This window comes from Choloepus didactylus, chromosome 7 (genome assembly GCF_015220235.1).
Source record: "Choloepus didactylus isolate mChoDid1 chromosome 7, mChoDid1.pri, whole genome shotgun sequence".
Taxonomy (NCBI): Eukaryota; Metazoa; Chordata; class Mammalia; order Pilosa; family Megalonychidae; genus Choloepus; species Choloepus didactylus.
Genome location: NC_051313.1, coordinates 105255091 through 105270391, shown reverse-complemented (window position 1 = coordinate 105270391; position 15301 = coordinate 105255091). Strand labels below are relative to the sequence as shown.

Sequence of the window (15301 nt, the reverse complement as noted above, 5' to 3'; positions counted from 1 at the left end):
TCTTGTCTACCCAAGGTGGGCCCTGCTTTTAAAGCCAGCCTTTACTTCCTCAGTGCACAAGTTGCTGCCCACATGCTATAAAATCTGCCTCCTTCTCTTTCCATCAGAATTCACTGTCCTCTGTTCTAATGCTCCAAAACCTTACCAGGTATTATCATAAGAAATAGTAATGAGCTAATTATAAGCATGCTGCCATATATTACCTCCTTTCTGGGTGTGTGCATTCACAGGGCTTTCCTTTCATCTACTCAGAAGAGTAACTAGTGTGGTCATTTGGGGGCAGACTCAGAAACCTTTGAACCAGAGGCCTTTTAAAATCCCCATACATTGTCATTATCGTCTCCGCTTAGGTGGAGCTGGTACTATTTCCTAGCCCATGTTCACAAATCCTTATGGTGGTTACGGGAAAATGGTTATAAACCAGGGTAATGTACATACACAACTGTCAGCCATCAGAGTCAGGACAAAGAGTGACAAAGAACCTAAAAGCACCTTGATTGGCAGGGCCATCAGAAGTGCATTAGAGAACCACAGCAACGGGGAGTTTCACCCAAGGTCAGACCTTACCCCTCCCAAATAACATTTGCAGGATGAAAGGAAATGTCAATATCTTATCCTTAAAGAAAGATTTAGAGTAAGCAGGCCAGGTCCCTGGTGGGCAAGAGAGTATTTTTTTCCTGGAAGTCTTTGATTACACAGTGCAGAGAAATTCAGCATGCTCAATTTTGAAAAATATTCAGAACCCTTTTAGGAAAAAAATTATACTGCCCCCTCCCAATTTTGACATGAATGTTTTTATTATCATGATACTTAAGTATGTACAAATAGAAAACCAAGCATAAAGTTTCTCATAATTTCAGCTCCCCTAAAACCATCAAACTCCAACTAAATTTTCTACCTAAAAAATGAAATTGTAAAACCAATTCAATTCAAACTAACATTGATTTAATGTTCAGATGATGTTTTGCTAAAAGTAACCCTCCCTTCTCATCATGACTCTGACTTAGAAAATAGCAACACAGGTATGCTGAAGTTCAGAGTGCTCCTGTCAATCACAGCCCCCCCCCCCCAACACCTCCACCCTCCACCCCCATGCAGCAGAAACTTTCCCCAAGTTTATTCCTTCACAGCAAAACTAAGGCTTACTGGACCATAGCTCCCCACAGTCATTTGGCCTTCCCTTGATGCAAATTGCATAAGTCCACCCATTCTTTCCCAAAAGCCCATAGCAACTAAAGTTGTACTGGCACCAACCAGATTGTAAAAAAACAAACAAACAACAACAACAACAAAAAAACACAAATTCAGGCACCAAAATCATGTGGCAATATTATTCATTCTAAGGTGGTCATCTGGATGATCCAAAACATTAGTCATTTTACATTATTACCAAAATTAAAAACATAAAATGTAAAAGCTATCATATAGAAGTCCTATATTACCCACCCACTCACCTACCCAAGAATGCCTCTACAAATTCTACTTTTCAGTAGGGTTGGGTTATGGAGGCCAAGAGTCCTGACTCCACCACCTATAAGACCTTAGGCAAGTTTCATCTCCTCATTGAAGTAAAATAGAGCTAAACTCAGAACCTAATTCACAAGGTCTGCGGAAGGACTAAAGGCGATAACATAGGGGAAATGCTGAGCCCAGTGTCTGATGCATAATAAATGTTCATTGAGTGCCCATGATTATTCCCATTCAGATGCTTTACTTCCAAACTCCACAAAAGAGGAAAAGAAATACTACCTTACAAAAACAGAAGCATTTCAAAATAATTTGAGGCTGAGATGGAAGCCTTCAATATGTCTGCCTGTGGAAAGCACAGACACTGCTATCAAACACAGTGGGTGCTTTGTTATGTAATAGAGATGTGGTGCTAGAGTATATTCTGAAAAGAAGTGATCTATTCACAAACACACAAAGCGGAAGTAGACATACATATCTTGTAGAATTACTTATTTCTGTAGTTAACAATTGTGTGAGGATAACAAAGGTGTTCAACACATCTGAAGGTGCTAAAATCTTCAATCTTGAGCTTCTGAATTATTTAAATGATCAGTTCATTATACCACTGACTGAGTGACAAGAACATGCAAGAGAACACGTCGATGAATGTGTAGACACAGTCTTCACCTCTTGGGTACTTATGAACCGGTTAGGAGGTATAGGTAAACAAGTGAGCAGTTTAAAGTCTACTGAACTCTAATTTCACTAAAGATAGGGGACTATGATGTCCTACTGGTATTTATACCCCCATTAGCACAACACCTTGCACTTAAAGGGGCAAATGTAGGGAAAAGTATGACAGGAAAGAAGGTAGGAAGGAGGGAGGGAAGGAAGGAAGGAAGGAAGGAAAAATGGAGGGAGGGAGGGAAGGAGAGAGAAAGGAAAAAATATATAAGTGAATGGGATATATAGGTTAGACTATGTATGTCCCACAAATAAGGGTTCAACAAAGGGTGATTCCTCTTTTGAGTGCTCCAGAATTAAGGAAATCTGGAAGAGATGAAACTAGAAGAAAACTAGGATTCCAAGAAGCAGAAATGGGTAAATATTAAATTATAATTTTACATAGTTGCAGCATGTTCGAAATTGGTTCTCATTAGTAAAACAGTTCTCAGATTATTATTACATCTAGCATTTCTATAACACTCTATATCTGCAAATTGTATGCAATTGCTTCTTAGTTTGTTATTTATTATAAGGACTTTTGATTTCTTTATAAACAACTTCATGGTTGATTATTTATTAGAATAGGAAGCTGAAGAAATAATATCTGGTCTCTAGCAGCCATGTCTCAATTATTACTATTGGTCTCCTGGGGTTCTCTAATAAGTAGCCATAAAAAGTCAATTTGCAATTAGGAAAAGAAATGTGTATATTTGGCAGCATTTACTTTGACATGATTGACAATAGACATGACTGACAGAAAGCTCTCCAATACAACAAGAATAACTACCTCATGGCATTATCATATTGTCTTAAAAATAAATGATTACAAATCCTAGGATGAGAAGAAAGATATAGGAGTTGTTTTTTTTTTAAGCAATGATCAGGATAGCACAAAAACTACCTAAGAATATCTCAGTAGTAGAAACCCAAAAGAAAAAAGAGGCATAATTTTATTGCCCCTATAAAAAATCACTATAAAGGATTGGGCTATCAAAAAAGGAATAATTACACCTAAATAAAAAACAATTAGCAAAGGACACTATTATCTTAGAGACAATCTCTAACCAAGCTAGATAACTAACCAATTCCACCAGATGTTTGCCAAATGGCTTCAAATGACTACTTTCTTTCTTTTTTTCTTAATATTAAATAAGGCACATAAGAACAACTCATATGTCACATATGAGATATCTAGAAAGATCAAATTCTCAGAGACAGAAAGTAGATTAGACATTAGGATAAGGTTAGGGTTAGGAGATTAGAAGTTAGGGGAAGGGGAAGTTTTTCTTGGTGGGTATAGAGTGTTCATTAAAAAATTAATGAAGGATGAAGAAAAAAATTACCTTCAGCTATGTGTTGACATGCTCCTTGTAAACATCACTCTTCTTTTTGGAGAGGGAAGAATATCTGTATCTTTATTTGTTTATTTTTCCATTCTTTGGGGAGGAGGAAGCATTAGTCTAGCTTTTCAAAGTCTGACAATCACTGAGATAAAAGGTTTCTGGAGAAGAGGAAGGGGTCAGATGCTAAAGGGGAAATCCCTGAACAGAGTCAGAGAGAGGATTCTACTGCAAACTGGGATCTATTCTCTGGAACTGGAACGATCCAAGGACAGCTCATAGTCGATTAGTCGATGGGGGGGGGAGGCAGGAGGGCAGGTGCTGTCACCATCAACTGGAAAACCTACCACACCCGACTCCCAGATACTCTGAATTTTCTTTCCTGTAAAGTACGCCGTTGGAATTTATACTGTCATAAAAATACCTGGGATTGATTTTCATGAACATCCCTTGATATACTTCGAATTTTGATCAGATAAAATAACCTTCTCATAGTATCACACCTTAGCTTGAATTGTAAAACAATAGCCAGATGTGGTTTCAGGTAACGCATCATGCTTGAGCTAAGAGGAAGAGGTGAAATGAAGGGTGAAAAGAGACACTGAAAGGAGAGGGAAGCTTTGTGATAAGGATATTTCTACTTAAATGTGAAATTTACAAAGCTATTTTAAAGAATAGACCTAGAAGCATCATGAGGAGCCACCACTTTTGAAGTTCTCCACATTTGGAGATGCTAAGGTCCATTCCACGATCATTAAAGATCGCTCCATACAGCACTGGCCCGTGTGGTTTCCTGGGAGCTGTCCACTGTCTACCTTGATGAAAAGAAGCATGAAGGCTCAGAGGACCACATGGGCAACCTGGGCCCCTGGGTTTCCTCACAGGGCCACTGTGGACTGCTCCGTGTTGCTTGCAAGCTATCGATGATTCCACTAGCACGTAATTGAGCTCATCAAGGGCTATCCTAAATTTCTTAATTCCCAGGTTTCCAGTTTAATGGTCTGAGCAGTTGTCACACAACCTGAAGGAAGCAGATGCATGTTTGAAACAAAGTAATTTGCACCTAAAAAGCCTTGCGGACTGCTCACATTTACCATTCCATCCCACCTTCCCCTGGAGCCAACCTTTCCAAATAGGGCTGCACAGGTTGGGGGTAGCAGGAGGGGTTGGTGGTGGGGTGGGTACTCCATCATTGCAGAACAACTCGGAACCTCTCAGTGTCATTGCAAACCAGAATAAGACGAAAAGTTCTCCCCACACCATCATATCCCAGGAGTCTGAAACCAAACCAGCATCCAGGGTGCAAGTCAAAAATTCTCAGGGGGAAATGTAGCGCCTAGAAGCAATGTCAAAGTTAAGCCTTTGAAAATCTGACAGAATTAATATTTCAATTTAGACCTTCACCTAAATGTCACCTTGTCAAATGTTGAAGCTTAATACTAAACAACAGCTGTGTGTGGAACTGAAATTACCAAGGGACAGAAATAAGAAAGTACAGAATACCAAATAAACACAATTACAATATGCCAGTTGCTCAGTATCTTCCCTGACCAAAATTTAAACATTTCACAGAAACAGTTGTTTGTACATCATAAAAGATAAAATAAATATCATTAATGTTCACAGCAGGAAAAAAAACTTAACCTATTCATGAATTATTACTTTGCTTTTACTTGTCAAAGTGAAGAGATTTTGCTCTTAAGCAAATAAATTTTGTTTGAAATACCATTAATCAATCTGAATTTACCATACTCAGAATTCATATGCTGATATCTGTAATCAAATAAATAATTTCTTACTTGACAAATTGTTAAACCTCACAAGAGAAATACAAACTGGACTCTAATTTGTCACTGGCCAGACACTGTAACTGGGCTTTTAGCTTTAATAGTTACAGAAGTCAAAATAAGAGATAAATTAAATTAATTTGGTCTATCTTTGAGATAATTCTATGGGGGAAAATAATTCAAATTGGCTGTTTATCACAATAAATTAGTCAATATAACAAAATACTTTATCCAGTTGCCTAATCATGAATGTAGGTTCTCCTTTGAAAGGGATTTTTTTTATTAGTCAACAAATTAAAATCCTAAAATACTGATCATCTAAGTGATTTTTAAGAAGTTTCCAATTGATTCTCCTAGTTCCTTCTTCAAAATAGTTTACTCTGCATTATACTTCATTTAATGGAAAAAAGATATACCTGCCTGAAGCTTGCCGGAAAGGTCTTATCAACAGTGAAAGGGGAACTACTCAAAAACAACTAAAGCAACAAGGAAACTAATGTAAATAAGCACCCACACTTGTGTTAATATTTTTCAGGCTTTGAAAACTCTGTTTTGCTGACCCAAGAGGCAAGTCGAAGCCAACAGAACCAGTTCTGACTTAAGCAGAGGTTGCCTTATTCCACTTAGCTTAAGTCAGCTTGAGTAGCTCAAGGAACAACACATAGGCTGCAGAATTCATACACCAGGCCCCTGATAATAGAATCCCCAGATCCCCACCCACCCACCTTCAACTCTCAAAAGGAAGGCCTAACCCCTGAAGCAATTGTTAGGCACAAATATTTCCAGGGTGGGGGTTTTCTCTGGAAAGTGCTAATACCAGCCATCCCTTGCCTTCAACAAAAGGAGTGCTTACAGGCAGGGTAGAAGGGAGACCTGCATTCTCATGCACTGCTTGTGGGAATGTTAATTAGTGCAACTTAATGGAAAAGTGATTAAGAGCAGTGTGCATATTTAGAGGTAGCCTTAAGAAAGTCCATTCACCAGAGGAAGAAATGTTTATTTGGTGCAAAGTCTGTATTTTCCATAACACACTATATAATTTAATGTCTATGGTCACTTTATTCAAACATAATAATTACATGGAACTTTGACTACGGAGTTAAATCAGGTTGGTTTGTACAGGTTAGCGTGAAGCCCCAATACATCCCAGAGTAATTTGGGCAGAGAATAAAAAGTATTTGCAAAGCCACCTTGAGGGACTGGAGAAAAATGTGGAAATATTAAACCTCCCCATCTGAGGAATTACTGGTATTCTCATAAGCATTGGGGATGACCAATTTAGAAGGCTGAGCTCCCGATCTGCAAAGGAAAGACTAATCCTACTTACAATTGTGCCTAAGAGTTACCCCCAGAGAACCTCTTTTGTTGCTCAGATGTGGCCTCTTTCTCTAAGCCAACTTGGCAGGTAAACTCACTGCGCTTCCCCCTACGTGGGATGTGACTCCCAGGGGTGTCAATCTTCCTGGCAACATGGGACATGACTCCCAGGGATGAGCCTGGACCTGGCAATGTAGGATTGAGAAAGTGTCTGGACAAAAAGGGGAAAGAAAATGAAACAAAATAAAGTTTCCGCAGTTGAGAGATTTCAAATGGAGTCAAGAGGTCATTCTAGAGGTTATTCTTATGCATTATATATATATATATCTCTTTTTAGTTTTTAGTGTATTGGAATAGCTAGAAGGAAATATCTGAAACTGTTGAACTGCAACCCAGTAGCCTTGATTCTTGAAGATGACTGAATAACTATATAGCTTATGTGGGATGAGTATATGATTGTGAAAACTTTGTGGCTCACACTCCCTTTATCCAGTGTATGGACAGATGAGTAGAAAAATGGGGACAAAAATTAAATGAATAATGGGGGATGGGATGCTTTAGGTGATCTTTTTAACTTTTATTTTTATTCTTAATTGGTTTTTCTTGGAGTAATGAAAATGTTCAAAAATTGATTTTGGTGATGAATGCACAACTATACAATGGTACTATGAACAACTGATTGTACACTGTGGATAAGTTTAGAGTATGTGAATATATCTCAATAATACTGACTTAAAAAAAAAAAAAAAAAGAAAGTCCATTTGTTTGGGACAATATTTCCACTACTAGAAATCTACCCTAAGAAAATAATCCAAAACATAGAAAAAGATTTATGTTCAAAGAAGTCCATTATAGCATTATTTATTATTTTGGAATATCAAAATTCTATATACAGTAAGATCTCAACTAAAAAAATACATATTTTTATTAAAAAAAAAAAGACTGAAAAGAAATACACCAAAATGTCAAAAGTAATTTCATGTGCTAGTGGTAATATGTGTAATTTTAATTTTCTTTTTCTATAGTTTTCTGAGTTTTTCAAAAATTGTGTAGGAGGCATATATGTTCAGGAAAGATAAATCATTAAAAAAAAATAATCAGGACAGAAGGTCCATAGTTTTCCTGCTGAGTGGTCAGACCTCAGTAGACTCTGGGAAATATTTCTAGCCTTCTTGAGCAGACACCATGTCCTGCCTGTTACCCACACTTGATGCAAACCCTGGTTAATGACTCCTTCTTGCATCCACATCCGTGCCTATCCCTTCCTCGACTTTGCCTTTGACTTTCGGCCTTCTATGTTTATATTGAAACATCCCTCTGGAAGTAAGTTACCTCTTCTCTGCAAGCCATTCTCTCCCTCCCCCTTCACCAGCAGGACTGGTTCCATGGGCCCCTCCTGGCCTGGCCCTGCCCATTGCTACTGACAACAAACAAGATACACTTGAAAGAAACAGTCATCATAAAACAACGTAGGAAAGAAAAGGGCAAGGAAATAACCGTTTCCTCATGCTGTAAACAGATGATTAACACTACCATTAATATAGACTTGCAAGCATGGACACCAGACCCAAGTGTAAGCTATCTCTTGGGACATCCTTACTGTAACAAGAATCCTTAACATCCATGTGGCGCGTTCCATTTTTCAGTGCACAGTCACAAAACTCCTAGCATTTCACCCTCACAACTCTGTTAGGTGGGGAGAACAAGAATTATTTTCTTAATTGTACAGATCAAAAAACTGCATCTTAGAGACAGGTGTTGAGTGGCCCTCCAGCACAGCCCCGAGCCTCAGTGTGAATAGTTAGGATAATATCCACCTCGTGGAGTTGTTGTAAGGATCAGATGAGATAACACACGCAGCAGGCTGAGCCTGGCGTCTGGATCACAGGCAGCATTCAACAAATGCCAGCTCCTAGGACTGCTAGGTCAATGGGAAGCTCAAGGTCACATAGCTGGGAAGTGACAACACCAGGACTGGAATCCAGGCCTTTCCATGCCAAGTCCATGCTTTTTTTTTTTTATTTTACTCCAGTGCCAGACCCAACACCGCAGGCCCAGCCAGAAAGAGAAAGTTAAAGCATTGGTCATGCCTTCACAGTGCTTCTAATATTTTGTAGCAGGCATGTGTAATTCACATGAAACAATAAAGCACTTACTGCCACCAAGAAACTAAGGCAACAATAATAAAAACTATACATACAAATCTTTTGTCCTACAGCTTTGGTTAAAATATCTTTTTATGCATATATTCCAAAGCTTAGGGACCCCATGTTTCATACCTTGTTCAAAGTGAGTTGAGTAGGGCGGGGAGGGGGGATCATACGGAAAATAAGTCCCTTTTCATCCCTACTTGAGAAAATACTTCGTGTGGGCAATCTAAACTGCAGGAAGTTGGAGCTATTTTTGGAAGCTTTTCTTTAACTTCCAGAGAGTGGCATTCACAGTCATACTTTATTATTTTTTAAGTCATGGAAAAATAGCTTCTGTTGAGTTTAAGGCTGCTTCAATCTTTAAAAAGTCCTCAATTAGATTAATTAATTTAACCCACAACATATGACACCCAGCAGTTGGTAACACAAGAGAAAAAGATGATGAGGACAATGAATATTTTATAGGCAAAGGCAGAAACATCTTCATGAATACAGATGCAAAAGTGTGCTCACAGACACACACACAACAGGACGTGATTCTATGCCCTGTAGATTCTATGCCATAATGGTCAAATCCAGAATCACCAACCCTAGCAATACTGTTTCTGTATAGCAATCTGGGCCTATTTATAAGCTGAAAAAAGGAGACTGAAAACTCTGTGTTGTTGAATGTTGATGCTTCATTTATATCTAAGAGGGTATTTTATTATTTTATTAATGAATACTTGAGAGATTCATATTTTGAAAGGCATTTATGCTGTGTGTTTTCATAGTCCCCAAATATATTCCTTTCTAGATAACAGATTGGTAACACTGAACTATTGGTGGCTCTTAACAAAACTATGAAGTAGGAGAAGTTTGTCTTGAGAAGTAGTCTACCTTCCCTTTCTGCACGTTCATGATCCTGGGGCGGGGGTGGGAGTGGGAACCCCCATTTACTGAGCATCTTCAATGAGGCAGGGTGCGTGCAGAACCTGATTTATGTTTTGTTTCAATCCTTACAGCCACCTTACAACATGTGTATTAGTCTCCCCAGTTTTGCTAAGATTAGCAAACTAATTCACAAAGTGTTTAAGCAGTATGTCTCAAGTCAAGCAACTGATCAGTGACTATGGGGGATTCCTCCACTTCAGTGCCTATCTGGGGTTTGTCTCCCAGAGCTGGGCTCCCCCAATATCAGGCACCCCCATCAGAATCCACACTTCGGAGGAGCTGACACCAAGCTGATAAGGACATGCCAAGCTTAAGTCAATCCTCTTTGAAGTATTCCTATCCTAAAAGAGACCAGGCAGGTACCACTCTAACCCAAATCAATGATTCTAGTGGTAGAATTTGAGATAGGATGGCAGGTCTTCGGAATGCCACAATTCCTTAGAATCTATCTAGTCAACCTCCTCTCGCTTCAATATACAGATTTAAAATAGCTAAAACCCTGAGAGGGGATGTGACTTTTCAAAGATCACACAGCGAAGTAAGTGCAGAGCACAGACAGGAGCCAGGATTCCTGACTTTTAGTCCAGGGCTCCTTTTCAGCACCAGCCATAAATGTTCAAACATAAGGTTAAAAAAAAAAAAAAAATTCAGGGCTAAATAAGAATTATTTCAATGCTATCAATTCACATAGGTGATTATGGGTTCAGGTCACACTGCATGGGCTTGAACCCTCATGCACCTCTTACTAATGATGTCACCTATATATGTCACCTGCTCTTTGCCTTGACTTTCTTGTCAATTATATGAGAATAACAACAGTGCCTGCTCCATAAGATTATCATAAAGATCAAATATCATCACTCTAAAGTGCTAAATTCTTCATGCTGAGCACATAGTAAACACTCAATAAATAATAATTACACATTACTATTAAATTATCACTGTAATTATTATTATCAGCACTACTACTACTAGTTCAGATAACTGACAGTTAATATTTTGCTTCTGGAGTTCAAGGTAGAAACAACCTCTTGCTATCAAAATCATCTCCATCTTCTTGAAAGGCAGCAGTAGACAGTCTCGGGAAGGAAAGTAAGCAAGACTAAGGGACAGTTAGCACCAGGAATGAAGAAATCATCCTTGAAAATAAAAGCGCCTATTGAACACTTTCACTTGGATGTTCAAAACCAAATTTCTCGTCTTCCTCAAATCTGGTCCACTCCCTAACCCAGTTAAAAGCAAGACCATCCAACTAGACAGCCGTGTTCCTTTTTCCACACAGCACCCATCTGGTGCCCCAGAGCCACTGATTCTCCCTCTGAAACAGCTCTCCCGTGGATTTCTCCTCTCTCTCCCCCTTGCCTCCTGCTTCAGGCACCCCTCTCTTTTTTTGCCTGGATCACCACAGTGGTCTAAAAGCTGAGCTCATTCCTCTTTGTAACCCCATTTCCTCACCACCTTCAAAGTTATCTGTACAAAACACAAATTAGATTAAATCATTTCTCTCATAAAGGCTGCATAGTTTCTTCTCCTTGGCAAGGTGTGTTTACAATCCATGCTCACTGAAACCTCCCCAAACTCCCCTGCCACCTCCTCACCTCACAACACCTAGATGCTGTTTGAACATGAGCTTTCCTCCCATGTGAGTAGGCTCTTTCTTCAATGTGAAATACCTAGGCCCTTCCCTAAAGAACTACCTCTACTGAGATCCAGTCTAAATGTGAACTCCTCTGCAAACCCTTCCCGATTCCCTCCACCCTCCCTTCCCTGAGCTCCTGCCAAACTTGTTTCTATTTCCATTAAACACTCACCACACTGAATCATTATCATTTACTTTCTTATCCGTCTTTTCTGCTAGACTGAGTTCCAGGAGGCCTGGACCTCATTCTTTTAGCTTCTGGCACATGGCCTGCATAGTACATCATAGGTACTTAACAAATAATGAAGAGTTGAATAAATTAATGAGTGGATGGTAGATAGTGGATGAGAAAATGAGACCTCAGCGAATGTCAAAATTGGTCTAAATAAAGAGATTTGCCATATATATGACTATCTGCAAATGATTATGTAAGTGGTTTTTAAAGGAGTGCAATGAGTACTTGTAAATGACAAAGCTCTCAAGTTCCCACTTATGTCTGTTAAAAATGTTCATCACTGTAGAGAGAGACATCCTCCGAGATTTAGTTGAGTTCTGCAGGACCTGCACACACAAGGAATTTTGAGCCCTCTCCGAATCCTGTAACTTTAGTTGAGGGCACTTTTCCCTCATGTAATTCTATGGACTGGACCCAGGTAGTAGATGTTCAATAAATGCTGATTTGTTTCGAAAGCAAAGTACAACTCACATTTTAGACTAACTGAACTCAGTGACTGATCATACTTAATATAATAGCTCTAACGCTAAAGAAAATCAATGAGTAGACGGAAAAGCAGCTAAATATTCACTCCCTTATCTTGTTCCACAGTCAGTGCTGACCTGCTTCTTGATCACTTCCAGCTTCCATGCATCCCCAACTCCACTATGCCCCCAGAATGGAGAGGGCCAGTTAGCAAGTGGTGCCCCTGTGCCTGTGAAACATTTCACCTTTGTTTTGAAGTTGGTGTAAATTTAACAACAATGAAGGTGTGGAAGTTGAATTGCACTGCTAAAAACGTCCCATTTTTCCTAAAACCTCCCCTCTCTAAGATAGGTTAAGTGGTATTTCTGACAGAAAGGAGATAGAAGCGTGGGCTGGAATGTTCTAGTATCCCTTCATCTCCGATTGTGGGATTTTATGTTAAAGGGAGCCCTAGAAACCTTTCTGTTTTTACTAAAAGGAGATCTCAGAACAAAAACAAAACAAAGCAACAAAAGCCTTTGGCAGTGGACTTGGTAGATGGCCGTTTAACACATCTATCCCAGTGTGCGAGAAACAGGAAAGGTTAAAGGAATGCACTGTGCTCTGATTCATTTAGGGATAAGAAAAAGACAGTAGCGCCTCATAGAATAAAGCATTAATTAAAGTCAAGCCGAAGCGCCCCGGAAACCGACGAGACCAAGAGGCAGCCAAGGAACCGGGAGGCTGGGATTTGCCTGTTCCCTCCGGTGACTTCTAGAGCGAAGCATCTCACAGGCAGGACGAACCCGGCCACCGCGCTCGCGTCCATTTCACTTTTCAAACTTGAAGTTATTTTTAGATGACCCAAGCCCGCTAATCTCCAGCAGGACAATTCACAGCGCGCTGCGCCTCACCGCACCTTTCCCTCCTCAGCACTTTCCGTTAAGCACTGGGAACGGGGTCCCTCTGTTTTCTCCTTTGCTCCCTGAGTCCAGCCCGCCTCTCCTAACCCCCTCGCCAAGCCCCAGTTCCGAGGACAACGCGGCGTCATTCTCGCTCTTCCACTTCGGCACCTGCTGCTGCTAGTGAAGGAGGCGAACCCTTCGGTCACTCCGAATGAGCGAAGTGGCTCCTTGAGACCCGAGCCCGCTAAAGGGGTTCGAAAGACACCTCTGTCTCCACGGCTGCCGCGGGGACTGACGACAGGACCAGGAGACCCCCTCCGCCCCTGCCCAGACCCCAAACCCAGCCGCGCTCCCTGGGTCCCTGACACTCTCCCCGGCCACCTCCAGGGCGCCGCCCGCAGTCCGGGCGGGACAGGTTTCAGCGGCCAGCGGGACCCGCACGGTTACATAACCGACCTGCTGGGCGTCCGCGATGCGCGGGCAAAAGCGGTGGCTCCGGCTGTCTGCGGGGGCCAGCGACTCCCGGCCCGCTCCGCCGGCTCACCTGCCCGCCGGTGCGAGCGCGCGTGGGGACGCGCACGATGCCCGCGGGCCTGGGCGTGGGGCGGTGCGCGGCGCTCCCCGCCTCGGGAACTCGCAGTCGGTGGGGCCGTCAGCCTCTGCCTCCTTCCCGCTCCTCCCCGCAACCTCGGCCGCCGTCACCCGGGACAAAGCGGCTCCAGGGAGGGGCCGAGTCAGCGGCTCTCACAGGAGCCAGAGGAGATGGGCGCGCCCCCAGCTCCGACTCATCGGGCCAACCTCCAATCAGACCCCGGGAAACCGAAAGCCCCTGTCTGGCCGCCTCTCATCGCCTCCTCCCTGACCCGACGCCCTCTCGGGGGCCCCCCAACCAACTCCCCTACGAAATCCCACCCTGTCCTCTTCCACACGCTCCCTCCTTTCCACTCCAGGTGCCCGAGAGGGACTAGACAGCCTCTGACGACCCAGAGCAGGAGTCTCTTCGCAGGGGTCCGGGCCTTAGCGAGGAAAGGGCTCCTCGGGGTCAAGGCCTGGGTAAGGGTCTCCTTGGGTGGGGTGGGGTGGGGGGGAGGTCAGGTGGGGAGGGAGCTGATTCTGAAGCTAAGGTGGCCTGGGCGGCGACAGCCAAGAAGAAACTGGCAGAGAGGAAAACCAGGAGTGGGGAGTACTGGGAGAGAGACTCTTCTTGCAAGGTGACTGAGCCCCCACTAGTGCTAACTGAGGAAAGGTTAGGAAGCCCCTGGCGAGTCCTCCTGGGCGTCTGTACCGGGTGGGCGCCTGTACCGGGTGGGCGCTGGCGCCCTCTGGCTGGAGTCCCGCGCCCGGCCCAGCCCACGCGGCTGAAGATGCCCTGCGCGGGCTTCACAGCCTCACCAGGATTCACAGCGGTAAGACCTGGTGACAGACTGGCTCGGGCTTCAAGGACTCCTATTGTGTGAGAGCCCGTGACACAAGGCGTGGGAGACTGATATCTTACAGCAAATGGCTGAAGGTGAAACAGAATCTAGGGTGTATCTATTGTTAAACAAAGTTACCATCAGAAACTCTGCTTTACAAAATAAAGCAGAAAAGGGTAGGAAGCATTTGCCTTTGGGGTGGCACCAATATGGACAGGGCTGAGTCTTGTGGCAAGAGAAAGTCAATAACTGGAAATATCCTAATAGAGAAAGTAAGGCGAATTCAAGGAAGAAAGCAGGGAGGGGCAAGTGCAGACCCGACTTGAGAGAGTGAATTAAAAGATTTATATCGTTTCTGTATTGTCATTTTTCTAATTAGTGCATAAATAGGCCCTTTTCTTTTTGCTATTTTATTGCTTTTCTCTTTCCTGATAACAATATTGTCTTGAAGCAATCCATAAGCTTCATAATTTATATTTCTTTCCTCACCCAGACATCCATCACATTGCTTTTTCTAAGGTTGGCAGTTTATTTTATTTTATTTTATTTTTTGATGCAAAAGATAGACTTTGTTTTCTCTGATTAATTTGCATTAATGTAAATAATCAGGGAATTTTAGAGTAAAAAATGACCTTAGACATCTCCTAGTCCAACCTTCTACTGGATGCATAAAACCATAAAAATTTGTTGATTTAGATGAATTAATTACCTTTTGGGATAGAACTGTCTGAAAGAGCATCCTATATTTAGCAAAAACTTGGCTCCCTAGAATTTTCTTTTGTGGGTTCTACCTCACTTTTTGAAGCCATGGAGACTGAGTTCAATTCCTCTTCCAATTGACTTGTCTTTCAAATATGTGAAGATAGTTACCATGTTTCACCCACTCCCAGGCCCCTTTCCCAGAATAAATATCCCCAATTCTTTAAACAAGATCTTACTTGCAATACTTCCTAGAATCTTC

General features: G+C 41.9%; 1 protein-coding gene across 3 annotated transcripts in view; it reads right to left on the bottom strand.

Moving 5' to 3' along the window:
* The window catches only part of RCAN2 (regulator of calcineurin 2), a 277416-nt gene extending 263758 nt beyond the window's left edge, over positions 1 to 13658 (bottom strand). Inside the window, exon 1 of one of the 3 annotated variants that reach the window (XM_037843606.1) lies at positions 13470 to 13658. The gene's annotated coding sequence lies outside the window, so the exon portion shown is untranslated. Of the gene's footprint in view, positions 1 to 13381 lie in introns of all 3 variants that reach the window. The other 2 variants (XM_037843607.1, XM_037843605.1) reach the window with 2 other exon arrangements.
* Between the last annotated feature and the right edge of the window lie 1643 nt (positions 13659 to 15301).